Here is a 16,588-nt window from a genome sequence, read left to right as displayed (position 1 = left end):
AATTCAACATTTAAAACGCCGGTAACTCAAAAACTACTTAATTTATAGAAAAACCTATTACCAAAAATATAGAGCGAAAGGTTTTCTATCAAAAACATTTTTATAATTTAACTGCAATACCTCCTGAGAAAATATAAAATAATCAATAATAAATACATCATTTTGTAATCAAATTGCTTCTGTAATAATAATAAAGACAGTAGTTCATATTCTTGATTTTCTTAAGTTCTGATCCCCTTATGAAACAAACCATGAGCAACCACTGAATAAAGCAATAATATAACCTATATAGAGCGTTTTTATATTAAAATATCATCAACATACGCCTTGCTTATCACTGGCAAAATCCGAGTACCGGTTAATAAAACACTTCAAGCTCAAATTCTGTTAAGATTTATTTGGATTAACAATAGTCTGAGGGCGTTCGGGGCCAATGCCAAAACACATTAATCCTTTGGATTTTTAGTACGTTTTTTCACATTATATAACCGACGTAATATTTGGATGAGCTTTATGTTGTTTTTTTTTTGTAGAAGAATTATAACGATTTAAAAATCCAAGGCGATAGGTTTTTGGAACTTTCAATGTTTGTCTTAATAATGGTTTCTACTAAAGTATATAGGGATAACCAGAAGTAAATCGCATAATCTTAGTAGTAAATGTCGTTAAAAGCTTATGATCTGGATAAATACATTCTAAAATTAAAATCAAATACTAACACTACAAAATGTATATAAATTTTTATAAATCACCTTGTAATTCACGAACTACTTTTTGCTTTACTATTGTGCAACGCTGTAAAGGGATATAAAATAAGCGTCAAAATTGGCAACTTCTTTATAAGTTAACCGCCCTCGTATGTCCTATAGTTTCGGAAATAGTAATAGTCACACATAGCATATATTAGCATCACCCTCTCTATAGCTGAAAATTTTCTGTTTTGAAAATGTGTGTATATTTGACAACAGAGAATCGTTGAATATTTTTGTGAATAAAACACCCCCTTGCCCCTGAGTATATGCACTTAAACAAAGTTTTTGTTTACTAATGTAAGTCTTTTAATGTTTTTAGATCTTAAGTATAATGAAATTTTGAGATGTTTGTTTGTTTAGTGTTGTTTGTGTTCTGTACTACTGATTTGCTTATGCGAAAGTGAGGAATGGCCGTGATAAAATGGAGTGGCATTGATTTCAATAGAAATACTCATAATTACATGTATCACTGTCTTATTTGCTCTATTTTTTTTTAACGTCAAGCACAGATTTAAAAAAAATATATTTAAACCTCAGCCAGAAAAAATCTGGCGCTGTTCAAACCATATAAAACTAATCAAAATTCCATCACAAATATGATCTCGGAAAGGCCTAAATTCTAAATATAGCCTCAAAGTGAGCTTATACGTTGCGAAACGTAGCCGAAGTAGTGCTTTTTGGTTTAGCATAACGCGTATTTTATGTCCTATACTCGAGATATTCCGTGTTATTTTCGTTTCTACGCAAAATTCGAGGCATGTAATAAGCTTTCCTTGTTAAATGTGTTTTTTCCTGGTTAAATATCCTCGTATCTACTATAAAGTCCAACGAGGGGAACAAAAAAAAAACAACAGAATTTCATTAAACCAAAGAAAAACTGGCTCTTCGTGAGTGGAATCTCGAATGGAAAATCAGAGCTCGCGAGCCGAATGGGATTTTTCGTAGAAATATTACGTTATTAATGGCGCTTTATAAATTCCAGTAACGTATTACAAATATTTTCAAAGTTTCAGGTCATAATTGAGGTTTGTCAAAGCGTGGACTTTAATGGGCTTCATACTGCAGTTTTGGAGCCGAGTTTAACCTCTCACTTCCGTATTAAATAGTATCTAAAGTTCAGGAACGGTTACATTTTTTGAACTTTATTAAAAATTAGTCAATATGTTTAAATTTATAATTGATCTCGCATCAAATCTTTTACATAAAATAACAACAGTAATTATTTTATGTAGAAGAACAATAATTATCAGAATTGCAACTTTGGAAATATAGACTTGACTCTAACTAGTGAGGACATGTTCAAAACAGGGTCACAACAAATTTAAGCCAAAAAATCTACGGGTTTAAAACCCAATGCCCTCATCTTTAATTAGTCTAGCTAGCATTCAATTTTTTTCAGAAAATCTTAAAACGGCAATTATTCTCCTTTCTAACAATGACTCTCAAAAAGATATTAAAAGTTATAGGCTAATAAGCATATTTAATTTCCTTGCCAAAATATTTGAAAGTATTATTTATGAAGATCTTTTAAAAAATATCAATGATAAAATTTCTGATGAACAGCATAGTTTTCTTGCTGGAAAGTCTACAGTTTTAAAGTTGTGCAAATATATTACACAAGCTTTTGATTAAGAGCCGTAAATGATCAAACACAACTTGACAGAATATATACAGACCGTGCCAAAGCATTTGACCTGGTTGACCATCACATCCTAATTGGAAATCTGCTTAATTGAGTTTTTCCAAAGAAACATGTATATCTTTTGTCTCATATCATGCACATCAAGTTGAAATTTGTCAATCATGACTAAAACTATACATTGAAACATCTGGAGTTTTTCAGCGAAGTAATGGTGGTCCCTTACTCTTTATTATCTTTAATAATAGATAGTTTAGTTTTTGCGAATGATTTTAAGCTTTTCAAGAAATTGTATCTTTATCAGATTGTTTTTTCCTACAAGAATATCTGGATTCTGTGGTCAATTGTTTTTTTAAAACAAAATGTATTTTAACACTGGTATATGTGTCATTGTAAGTTACACCAGAAAACTTATAGAGTGAGTTTTGAAACTTTGAATACCCCGTCAGCAACACAGTTTTAAAGAAAAAAAGATCTAGGTTTATACATGCAGATCAATTTAAAATTTACATCTCATTATGAACTTGTTGTAAAAAAATTGGGTTGGGTTTTATTATATTTAACTCCAAAAGATTTAAATATCTAAGCTACGTTAGGGGCCACTTAGAATCAGATGCATCGGTTGGTTTGATTGTAATAACGATCACATTCATAATATTTAAACAAAATTATAAAGTTGTGCAGAATATGAACGAGCAAAGTCTGAGCGGTCTTGTACAAAAACGGTCAGTCGAGTCCATCCTGTGATTTTTTCAATAGTTAACTTATAAAATGTAATTTAGTTCCGAGAGTTGTGATTGTGAATGTACTAGGCCAAGTAATATGTTATCAAAAACTAAGATATGTGCAAAAACTGGCCTTATTAATGATGTTTAAGATACTAAAAGTTCAAGGTTATGCTACCATTGAAAACCGTAAGCGATCGCGTTTTTCTCCTTTTGAGAACAAGAACTGAGGAGGAAAGAGTTAAATCCTGGCATGAGTGAACTTATTTTCGCAATACTGATACATCGACGACAAAATCTGTTAAAATGCATTCCTTTCCCAATATTTACTTGTCAGTGGAGTTGAACATTAATAAATTACATAACTTGTACTATGAAAAACATAGGGAAAACTCGCTGTCATATGAAACATTTAATTTTTCAAGTTTAATTTCTTTAGAACTGATTAAACGAGACCTGATTAAACGAAAAAGGCAAGCTAGAAAGAAGGCATGGAAGAATGCAACCATAGAAGCTTAACAATGAAATTTCAAAAAAAACTTGTCTTTGCCAAACACAAGCACAAATGATGTGTACTACCGGAGGCAATTATCCTTTTATAGTTTTAATTCAATTTCTTACATTTTGGTAAAACTGTGATAGAAAAAGGTGCAGATGATATATTGTATCATCATGAAAATTCCATTATAAGCAAACTCAATTTAATAAATTTTTTTGTAACTGATTGTCTATTTGTACTATTGTACTATACAACTAAATTGTCTTTCAGTTTCTATATTATTTGAGTTCTCAAATAAAATTATTTAAACCTATTGATGTTTATTTTCCGGTATGCCGACATTCTTATTTAAAATATGACCTTAATGGGATTGATTCATAAGCAACAGCAGATCAAATCCTTCACCATTTATGGTAATAACTTTCAAGCGTTTTCAAAAACTGGCTGAACATTCGTTATAAGAAGTCTTGTCTATTCCATCACTAAAACTGCAACTTAGTGGAACATTAGGAGGCATTTAACGGATTGTTTCAAAAACATGCCATATTGAAAAAGTGCCAGAAAAAAAGCGGAGAACATTCAAATTTTCAAGATTTGTATGATGAACCTTTACCTCTATCCATGCACAAGATTAACGAATTTCAAAATGTGAGCCAGTTTTGTTCCAGAAAGTCCCTTATATTGTTCAATAACTTAGTAAGTGCTCCTTGTGTGAATTGTAATGATCTTGGTGAAAATATGCTCTTCTCGGAAGACTCTGATAATTCAATCCTACTCGAAAAACTTATAAAAAAGTGGTTTATCTTAATAATTTTTCATTCTTAAAATACGTGTTTATTTGTATACTTTGAAGTATTTTATATTTGTATAGTATGTAGGTATGTAGGTATGTAGAAAATAGTATATACTATTTTCTGTATGTACGTTCTGCAACTTTAATAAAGTTTTTTCAGTATTATAAATCAAAAAAAATTTTACTTTAAAATAATCATGCGCATTTTCAAGCTTGTTTGTAATATGCCCAACTTACAAAGGAAAAATAAAAATTACTGTTATGGAAAATTCAAAAACGATCAGAGTCCTGGACTGTGATCACTTTTTTATCTTAAATTTTTTTAGTAAGTACAAATTAATATTTTTGCAGAATGAATAAATTGTTATTAATGCTATTCTATAGGTTTCTATTTTTAATAACTGTATATTTGTATTTATAAAATAGTGTTGTAGTACTTGTCTGTAGTGTTTGTTTTCGCTATTCTGTAAAAATTAGTTTTTCGTGCACTCTACAATTGAGCAATTCGTATATAAATATTTAAAAGCCAACTCCTTAGGGCTAATAAGAATTTTTTAATTAAATTAATATAATAAATAAACTTTTCTTAAAAAAAATTACAATTTTTGGTATATTTTTCGACAATACTGTGCAACATTTGTCTACATTTAAAAAAACATCCAACTGTCTGCTGTATTATGTTATGTATATGGATACATTTTTCCTATGAAACTAGTTACTTTTTTCAAAAAGAAACAATGTAATCTCGGTATATTTTACGATAAAATAAGTGTCAACTCATTTAAATTAAGCAGATATACCAGCATTTTAGGTAACAGAGCTTAACTTGAACCAAACAACACGTCTGAGATAAGTATATTTATATCTCAAATTTTATAAGGGATCAAGCTGCTTAGTTACTAATTTTTTATTAATTCCGCTCTTGGGGTTAACGAGTCACAAAAGCAGCGATATAAAACCACCATTACCTCTGCTTATATATCAAGCGATTTCCAAAATTTCCAAGGTATGTATATAAACGCCTGGGCCGTTATCGATATATAAAATTTTCCACATTTGGTCTTTTATAGGGTCCAATAAAAGAAGGAACTCGAACGGGAGTAATAAGGGAACAGTGCGGATAACCTTCCAAAACTCCCCGATAACGAGCTGCCTTCCTCTCGTTATACATTTCACATTTATTTCAGGCGGGTAATAAAGCCCCGTCTTTTATATTTTTTTATGTCGCGCTTAATTGGATCATATTCCGGACATTTCTTTTTGTTTTTAACTCGTTGCTAAGCAGAAGCCCAGCAGCACATGCTTTATAAAGTACTGTTCGGATGAAAGCATTTATGTTACACAGTTTCAAAGCTGGCATAACCTAATAGCATGGAAAAGGAACTTTTCTTTATAAAGAAAGAAAAATAATGTCGTTATATGAGAGAAATTGCAAAGGGGTATATATATAACCTGTTTTTCCTGGGTTTCATTTTATTTTATTGCTTCGCAGTCAATACGGAAGTAAAGGAGGTTGCTTTGAGAATAGTTCTCATTCTCTTCTAATTATTTTCAGTCGGTAAACGTCTGTTCAAATGCTCTCATATGCATAAACTTTATATTAAAAAATATATATATATTTCATATACAATTTTAAAAAACATGATCTTTTTTCTAAAAAAACTGCATCAACAACAAACCCATTACGGTCCTGTCATTAACATTATATACAATGTATTAATGTATTATCTTGCAGTAACTATAACTTTTATAGCACAAAATACAAAACTATAGCGAAGTGGTAATTTCATACAAACCGATAGAAATTCTTCTGACAAATTGATAGCGTCGTCTCGCTTGGTAACGGACACTATTGTAACTAACTTGACAGTTTGACGTGCTTAATTGTACCAATCAAAATGTTAGAAAGGCGTGGGCAAATAATGAAGGCGGGAAAATTAAACTTCATTTGATAAGAAGTCTCATAATTTTATTATTTATTCACAATATCTAAGGCAAACGCCTAATCATAAAGGTTACTTATAGAAAATAGAGCCTTTTTGATTAGGTGATTAATATACTGCAATAATTATTTAATATTAGTGTACTGTATCCTACATGTTACCTACTTCACAATTTAATACATTTATTAGTTAATTTTCTTGGAAAATTCTTAATAAAATTATATATATCTTATGCAATAATTTATTACAACAGACATTATAAAAAATAAAATTAATCTAAAAAATGCTAATAAAAGTATTTTGTTACTGAACTACCCCAACCGAAATACATTAGAAAAGCTTGTAAAGATTTTAGTGCCATTTTCTTATCATACATCCTATCATATCTTAGGTTAATAATATCCCTATTTGACTAACACAAACATAGTTTCAATAGAGGATGAATTATCTTTGTTTAATATAAACTTGTTTATGTTTCCTAAGGAAAAATTAAACAAATTATCAATGTTCTATAACAGACATTTTAATCAAGAAACAATATATCTATCTGCAATGTTAAATAAACTTATTATTAAAAACAAAACAACTTATTACATTATAACATATATAACATGTATGATATGAGCATGAAATAAAATTAAAAAATTGGCATTGCAAGCATTATAAAAAAAATCGCTAAATGTTCCATTTGAATAATAATGACAAATCACATGTTTAAATAAATAAATCGTAGTGTAAAGCCAGCAGTATCATCAGCAACTATCATTGTTATAAAAATTTATTGCAGAAGTAATCAGAGTAAATTCTATAGCTCCATGTCTTAATAAAATTTACACTGGATGTTTTTCTTGTAATGAGGTCTGAAGGTAATTACAAAAATCTGTTATTACTAAGCTTATCAGAATCATTTAAAATGTACATGGTTTACATGATGAATATGTACTGGAAAATTTTAATTTATTTTTTTGAAGAGAAAATGATGAGGCCAGTCATTTATTACAAAATTACTGTATTAGAAAATGTATTTATAATTAAAAATAATTATTTGACAGGTGAAATTTCTTGATTGAAACCAACTGATTTGATTTTATTAAAAAGAAAAACTATAACAATACAAAGAGATAACTGTATAAAATCACTTTTGCTTATCAGAAACCTGAAATTACTGCAAATCAATTAAAACATTACTCCTAATATTGAAAGACACTTTTTAGGGAAAAAAGTTGATTAATTTAAAACAGCAATTTTAAAAGCTAACCAACAGCATACGTTGAAAAACAAACTCAAATGATATAACAAATGATGTTTCAATGTCGATGTCAACAACGTCGTTTCTGTCAGCTCCCTGTCAATCTTGCCAATCAAGATGCTGGACATACGATTCCAATCCCCGCCATATACGCTTTATAGTTTAATTAACAAGTTATAAAGAAAACCATAGCGTTCTTGCTTTTGCCTCGCTACCAATTATATACCGCCATATAGACAGTAAAATAAAATTATAATTTAATCACATGTATACCAGATGACATCACGTTTACGACGCGACTATAGCGCATCCTGGCAGCCATTGGAAGGAGTTAAAATACCGACTCAGTCATGTCAAGAAAAACGCGGAATATTGGAATTCAGAAAAGGCGGGAGATTTAAATTTGAGGCGTGGAGGTATACACAATTTTGTGTGATATAAATTACATAATTTTTTGGAATTTAAATATAACAAACATTAGGACAATTTGGCAGCTACGGTTAATAATTCCTGGCTCTGCCATAGTGTCTATTTTTATTTGGCTATGATTTTAAATTTCAATACAAAACATTTAGTTATGTTTGTATAAATAAAAACAATAACAAATTACATTTTTGCTTCTTGAAATTGGTTTCCTTTAATTTTCACTATTACAGGTAATAAACTTCAAAATCGAAAATTAATATAAATATATATACTAACATTAAGATGTACTTACCTATAGATTTTTCCCAGTTTTTTAAGGAAAACGGACTACTACATTGTCACTAATTAAGTTACGAACAATTTAAACGAAATATTACACTGATTATATTAGACTTTACATGTTTAAATAACCCAAAGTTCAAGAGCCATGAATAAAGTACGGGTAAAAGAGTGACAACTATGACATTGATATGTATGACTGTTAATTACGACAATCAATGTCAGCTATTAAGTCACAATCTTGGTGGCGCCACCCTTTCTAGCTATTGGAACTATTAACTGTCAAGTGTTAAAACGTGCTATCATTTGACCTCTCTCTTATTTTACTTTCTCTACTTCAGCTCAAGAAACCGCACCCAACAAAGAAAATTGTCAAACGTGTATAATGTTCGAGTTGGTACATAAGGAATACGATAGGTCCGTACACAAGAGACTATCCCTGGCTTGCAAATCAGTTTTGTCCTTGGTGCACCTTTTTATACAAGTTTGTTTTGAAATTGCGTCCAAAATTTTCCTTATGTATAGTACAATTAAAGTATGCATCTCAAAATGCCAAACATATATTTGCCGAAAAAATTGCATTAAAAAATTATACATTACACGTGTTGGTGTGTGTGCTCGATTTAAGGAGCTATGCGCCGTCCCTGTTTTATACATTTATTTTGTTTTCAGTGTACCTTTTTAATTACACCAATAAAAACCTCACTACGGCCCTGTGATTACACTTTATATATAATAATTAATGTTATCATCGTTGTACTTCAGAAATACTTCACACACACACATGTAATGCCACGACTGGACTGAAACGAATCATGATTCCACAGGACCGTACTTCCCGAATTCATCTCCGGTATTTCGAGTCAAATGAAAAAAAATCTTAGTTTTAAATGTTGCTTAATAAAGGACAGTAAATTAAATTTTTTAGAAAATTGACGTAATTGCTTATTTTAAATGGAACATTCTATATAATTTTGTACTAATTTAAATGTCCGGCAGATATGCTTGAGGTCTTGGTTAAGATATCCTGGATTTACTTTTAATGGTTTTTTTGACGTTCTGGGCCTTCCGTGAATTGACACTATTGTGTAATTTCGCTAAAAAGTCAAACCTCACTTTTCTGGCGTTAATAATTCACAGATAGCTTCAAGCAGATTCACTATAGTACTTTCAACAAAATATTACTGAAGGCTTAAAAAATAAGAGAAAAATAAAAAACAGTATTCTATTTGAAATAAGAAAGCTGACTTCTTAAGTCATTATGTCAACTAGTGAATTATTTCTAGTATAATTAATTTCATAGATTTCAGTATGTCATTTTTTTTTTAATGCAAATTCTGAACGTTTATATAGAGATTTATTTCTTTTTAAGCTGTCAGGATTTTTACAAATTTTACCTTGTAAACACATGCGCTTACCCTCAACTATCTGAATCATTTCATTACTAACAAATATGCCAATCAAGGTCTACTTTTTGGATAAATGTATTGTCAAAAACATATTTTTTAATACGTTATGTAATGAACTCTCAAAACGCACCTGGTCTTGATAAATCAATTTATTGGTGTTCTTAAATTTAAAAAGTATAAATATACGTATATTTGTCTAATTTAAAAGTAGTAGTTCTTACAAATGTTGTTGAATATGCGGAGAAATATCTCAAAATAATGAATTTCATATTCTCTCTCTTTGCACTATTACCTTGTCTGATCTAATAATCACAAAACATTTTTATATACATATCTTACTAGCAGATAGAAATGGTCACGCAGATATCAAATTGCAAATATGCCAAATTAAAGCAATAAAATTATTGCATTAAAGCAATTGAAAATCAAGATATTAATAAAATTAACGCATAATAACTATTAGTCGAAATCATAACAAATTTTTAAATAATAAGAAAACAAAGAGCTGAAAACATAAAGAAAGAAAAAAAATTAAAAGATTTATGAATTATATGGATAAAAATAATTGAACGATAAAATACAGAGAATAACTTAAAGAGAGAAACACAAATCTACTCTTTATAGCAGCAAAAAAAAATAACTTAGCCAATGTACATAACAGGGACTACTGGTTTATAAATAAAAAGCGTGGGATTTTATATACGTTTAAGTCGATTCTCTCTTTTCATTATTTCTTAGGTCTTTTGTCGTCGTTGCGGAAAATTATCTTAGATCCGGTTTTCTTAGTTTCATGTGGAGTATTAGCACATGTTGCTTTTCGATTTTTTCCCAAATTAGTTATTTCATATCATATATACTCGTAGGTGTGTAATAAAACTTAAGTACTGGCAAGTTAAGTGAGCAACTATTATAGCGAGATAAGTGAGTCATTTGTTTTTTATTACCTGACGTGAAATAAGAGGAAAAAATAATTGAAATAAAAGTTTGCACGTATCTAATAGATTGATCAAAAAGAGAATCTAAGAGTTTACAGATTTTTTAAGTTACTTTATTAGGCAAAAGTTCCCTCATCATATACAGTAATAGCATTACATCTCATTACGAAATCGACCAATTTTCTTGCAAAAACTCTTTATAAACTAGTTATCCGCCTTCGCACGGAAATATTAAAATGGGATGTTTTTACATATACATATATAAGAATCAGATATTAGTTTCGGTGGATATAGGAGATAGTAATGTTACACCTCTTCAGGGCCTTGTTGTTGATTCAATATACAGATTGTGGTTTGATCTACTGGAGAACGTCACTCGGGGTCTTGCGGAAAAACGTGCGAACCGGTGGTGGGCGATGACATTGTGACGTGTCGTGACGTTTTTTTTTTAAATTCATTTGTGTGGATTTGTAAAGTTAATTTCAGGTTGCATATGTAGCAAACACCTGCACTTATGAAAAGGTAAATCATTCAATAAAAATTAGTGGTATAATAGCAAACTTATAGTTTTATAAAGAGCTAATATAATTACACACTTATAAATATAAGTAGGGTAGATTGTGCATTTGAAGATACAAAGTGTTAAAATAAAAATGTGTTCAATCAAAAGGCAAATGTTACATATATGCTTATATAGCCTAATGTATTGCATAGCAAGCTAGTGCTAATAAATTCAAATGCATTTGGAAAATCAAAATCGTCCTGTGTTGATGCAGTAGATTAAAGTACTTTGTGAATGAAGTAAAATCATTTAACTAGTTAGTAGGAAGTCATTGAAGTTACTTTCTGGGAAGCAAAAGTTCACTGATAGGATCCAGTAGCACAATTAAACAATTGTGCCCCCATCTATTTGGGGTCAGAGAGCAGTTCTCCTTCAAATAACTATTGAGATTTGTGTTTTTGTAACAACCATGTCACAAAAATTTAAGTAGAAAAAAAATTCAAATATTATTAAATTGTAACAGATATACATCTATCCAAAGTATGTTAGCTCCACTAAATTAGCTCTCAGTTAGCCAGGGTATTAAAAGAAATACTTTTATATAATATAGGATAAAAAAAAAACTATTACGTAGCACAAATAAGAAGCACAAATCTTCAAAACTCATTATTTCTTGAGGAGGTTTGTCTTTTTAATGCTTTGCCTGTAAACATAGAAACATCTCTAATCCTCAAGGAATTTATACGGTCAGTGGAATATTTCTATGGCTTTTAATAATCAGGTGTTAAATAATCATCCATTTTATTTAATTATTTCATTATCTTGTTTATCACATTCTTCTAAAATACGAAATCTGTACATTATGTAGACTAAATTCCAAGTTACCTGTAATTGGAAGCATCAAAAGAATTTTTATTCTGACAAGGAAATTCTCTGGATGCTCACCCAATATTTTTTTTTAATTAAGGCAAAGCAGTTATCAATAAAAATTTTTTTGCTATACATCTTTTTTACTAAGCAATCCTAGCTTTGTTTATATAGGACATCCTGTATATTTAAGTCCCCGATTTCGTATCTATTTTTACTTAATAAAATGCTATAATAATATGTATTTTCAATTTTAATAAATGCTTGCAACAACTTAAAAAAATAAATCAAGACATGGTCGTTGGGCATGAAATATTGAGGATTACAGAAACGAAAATTTATCACTGTCACTACTACTATAACTGTATAATTTTAAGTTTTTTTATTTCATAAATAACTATCTTAACAAAATATATAACCTTACAGATAGCGAAAAGGGCGATGATGTAGTTTATCATACTTAATGCCAAGAAAAACTTTGATAAAGCACCTGATCTATATTTAAAGTGATATTTTATTTGTCTTTCTAAGAAAAATAAAATTATTTTATCATTATTTTAAGGCAAAAACTTAATTTTCTTTTGTCATCATTATTATCATTATGGAGATGATCATTTTTGAAGCCTAGAACTAAAACTTGTATGTATTGGAGATGGTAGGTAACGGTGAAAGTGTGAAATATGCTTTCTTAGAATTCACAATATCCTGTCAGTAGAGGTTTCAGATATGACCATATTTGGTTTGTTAAAGATCCTTGGATTTTGTAAGATGTATATACGCTGCTTTGAGGAATTTACCTAGTGCTTTCTGCAGAGAGCCTTGACTGAGTCCAGTGACTGTAAGATTTCACTAGCAACAATTGTTGTCTAAGGGCATTAGTCTATTGCAAACAAGCACACGCAGGGCAACTCAACATTAAGACTGTCTTCACTTCGAAGACAACTATGAGGTTGAGTATCGAAGATCAAGCCAGAAAGCCTACTGGACAACAAGAATTGCGTATACCAAATCTCCTGGAAATATGGAGAGCCATACATAGGCGAGACAAAGTAGCCACTCGAAATCAGGATAAAAGAACATTACAAGTAGATCCGAACAGGAGAGGTTTCTAGACCACAAAAAACAAAACATGCTTGATCTAATGGCCACAACATACATTAGATGAAATCACCAATTATATTCAAGCAGCAGCGTTGGAAGAAAATATTCCTGGAATCAACTGACATCATGCAAAGGCAAGGTATCTTGAGCCACCCCAGTGTTGATTCCCAACATCCGGAGACCTCTACTGTTAAGACACTACAAGATCTAATGCGCTTCACACATGATCAGATGTCGCACACCACTACATACATCTCTAGTATATAAGCCTGTATAATAGTTAGTCTCCACGACGTCGGTTGTCGAATCGAATGGAAGTTCGAAAATTAGATTTTACTGTTTCACTGGTAGTTCTAAAACCCCACTTATCGGACAATCCCAATTTGTTTCTATTAGTTCACCTCTCAAAGCGATTCTAAAATTGTTGTTAAAATCCCTGCAATTTAATGCTCTTTAAAGTTCAGCTGATGTATGAAATTGTTAATTTCAAGAAGTATCGTATAATCTCTTGTTTACTTACTATCTCTGGTTTACTTTTATGATATTTCCTACTTTAGTCTTCTTCGCTGTTTCAAGCTCTTCGATATAAAGTTTAATTTATTACCAATATTTGTAGGAATGGGATAGTTGAATTTAGTGTAGATATTGTCCACTATGGGTAAGCCAACACTGAAAAAGGTCTAGGTTTCCATTGTTATTCTGTGCAAAGAAATTCAAGTAAGGATAAAAGTAAATGCGTCTAATGTGGGCAAGGTAATGTAGGAATGTAGGAACTTCAAAAATATCTAAATGAAGTGCTTGTCAAACTATTCATGGGACTCCTTCGTCCTCTGCGTAAATATTTCTGAATGAAATTTTTGCATCTACAACCTATCATTATCGTAAGGATATGTGTTCTGATTCGCTACGACTATAAGTAACAATGCGTATCATATCGGTCGTTTAGGCACATAATAATGGCGTTTTGATATTTTGAGAAAAATTGAATTGATTGGTAAAAGTGAAATAATGTGCTTGATAGAACATATATAAGTAAAGAGAAAGTAAAAGTTCTAGTAGAGATAATAATAGGAATGGGTAAACAGTCAATCCACACTTAATACGGTAGCGTGAACAGTAAGATTGGATCAAGCGATTCGTGTTCTATACTGAACACGATAATAAAAAACATTTTTATCAAGTTTGACAGCACTTGGATACCTTGAAATATTGCCAAAAGTTTTTATCAGGTTTTAGGATGACATACCGATGACATTTTTAAGCAGCGTGTGGCTTTAACGTATGGTGGAAACAATCAGCATTTTCTATGGGTGGTTCTACTAAGAGTAAATATATTCTAAATGGTACATTATGATATTAGGATTTTCATAGCTTTAAAGCAAAAAAGGCAATAATGATCATGTTTACTGAAAATAGGTGAAATCCATTGCAGAGAGAATTTTAATTTTTTGTATTTTTTATCATTCAACTTTTGATCTAATCCTTAAAAGAATTATTCGTATTAAAGATCGTTGAAGAAGTTTACTTTTCTTAAAACCCAATATCTGAGTAATGCTTTTATTTTATATTGGCCGTTACTTCCTGTAGCGTTATAAAAAAAGGCAACAACAAACCAAAAGCAAAAAAAAAAAACAAGAAGTTTACCGAAAACATTTACTGAACGCTTAAGAACGTCAAAAAGGTTTTCGTAATACTTGGAGGCCGGCATGGAGCTTTCCTGGCACGGAGCCAAAGAGCTTAAAAACCATGTTTGTGTAAACGGGCGACGGATTCCAGACTAATGGTCCACTTAATATTTTCGAGATACATTTTTTCTAATTTATTTAAACAAAATTTTCTGTTAAGTTTGATTTGGTCAATATTGCTGAATCAGGTTATTATAGTATTAGGGAGCAATAGCAGAATGCAATGGAACTGCAGGTGATTTAAGTAGATATAGAAGTGAAATAGGGTAATAGACAAAAAACATCATATACTCTTGATTTTAAAATGTTCATGACTCATGTATCTTCGAGATTCGCAAAAAAAAATTAAATTTTAACTTATCATTTAAAATTGTTATAATCTATCTTATATCCGAGATATTGAAGGAAAATAATGAAGCGTCAAGTAAAATAATGAAAGCAATTAAAATTACAACTTCAGAATGATCCAGGAAATATTACAGAAAGTAAATAAATTGAAAGAAGGTGAAACATTTAGATATTGTTCATAAAAGTCTATTTAATGTTGTATTTTTTACGAAATCTATTTCTTTATGAAAAACGAACCGAATTGTAGCTTATAAATATTGTAAAAGAGTCTTTTTAGAAATACAGACGGTTTGTGTGAGGACCATCTGACAAAAATAAAAATGGAACAATAATAATTATAAAATGATGTAGATGAGTAAAGGAAAACATGTTATTTGCTCTATAAAATTTAACTATGATCACACATGATTGATAAACTCATCTAACACTTCATAATACTTATGACATAACTCATAAGTATAATAAGCATTCAATAATTCCAAATTTCTTGATTTTTAAACCTGTGATCTATGGATCACATCTTTGATGATGATTTATACCAGTTGATAAAGATAATCGCCGTAATTTTCATCAATAATGACATGTGTTTTTATAAGTTAAGTGAAGAATACAATTTCAATATGATCCAAGAAATAATAGTAAAATTCAATAATAAGGGAAAGAATTCTAATTAATCCTTCAACATTCTTATAACTCAGGCCCAAAGAAAAAATATGAAAGCAAAAGAAATTAATACTTTTTTGGATATTTTAACCTACTTTGCTTGGACTATCCTTGTCTAAAAACCTCCATCTATATGAACAGAGAGAGATCGAAAGACAGGGGAAAGGTATTATAGATTTTGGTGATTTGGTATGATATGCCGATTCGTACTATAGGCGGAGTCAAAATACCCTTAAAATATATATTTAGGTTATGAACATCTGGTCGAAACTTAATTTTCCGACAAAGATAAATGGACAGTTGAGCCTTTATTATTTTATGATATAAACACGCAAAATGTAAGTTTCTTCGGTCGGCCTTATATCGCCTAAATTAACCTTAAACAACAGTTTTATACTTTTTGAATTCTCTCTCTGGTTGTAGCTGTAATGCAAGGGCCATATACTACAACACAATAATTAAATACTTATAATATTAAAGAATCACAAAATAACTTTAATTTATACATAACCTTCTCAATTTTTTTGCTTTTCAAATCTGAATTGGTAGTCAACGATTTTTACCTATCAGCACACTTAAGCTTTGTTCTATTCATCCTAAGATTCAAGTCTACCAAAAAGTGATCTATGTCCCTCTGCTTACAAAATAACATCGCCATAGTTTGTATCCTAGAAAATTGGTTTATTATATCAAGCTCCTGATTAAAGACTGTGCTTACATTTACTGCTTGTGATGGCAAAAAAGAGAAATATAGCTGAGTATCATCTGCACAC

At 30.2% G+C, this 16,588-nt stretch overlaps 1 protein-coding gene across 4 annotated transcripts in view; it reads left to right on the top strand.

Annotated features, from left to right (window-relative positions):
* The window catches only part of LOC126740019 (myocardin-related transcription factor A-like), a 138,342-nt gene that overhangs the window by 86,738 nt on the left and 35,016 nt on the right, over positions 1–16,588 (top strand). The window contains exon 1 of one of the 4 annotated variants that reach the window (XM_050445895.1): positions 11,027–11,171. The exons of the other annotated variants lie outside the window; for them this stretch is intronic. The gene's annotated coding sequence lies outside the window, so the exon portion shown is untranslated. Of the gene's footprint in view, positions 1–11,026; positions 11,172–16,588 lie in introns of those variants that run through there. 4 annotated transcript variants of the gene reach the window in all.

The sequence above is a fragment of the Anthonomus grandis genome, chromosome 8 (genome assembly GCF_022605725.1).
Source record: "Anthonomus grandis grandis chromosome 8, icAntGran1.3, whole genome shotgun sequence".
In the NCBI taxonomy this organism is placed as follows: Eukaryota; Metazoa; Arthropoda; class Insecta; order Coleoptera; family Curculionidae; genus Anthonomus; species Anthonomus grandis.
This window is presented reverse-complemented; position numbering and strand designations above follow the sequence as displayed.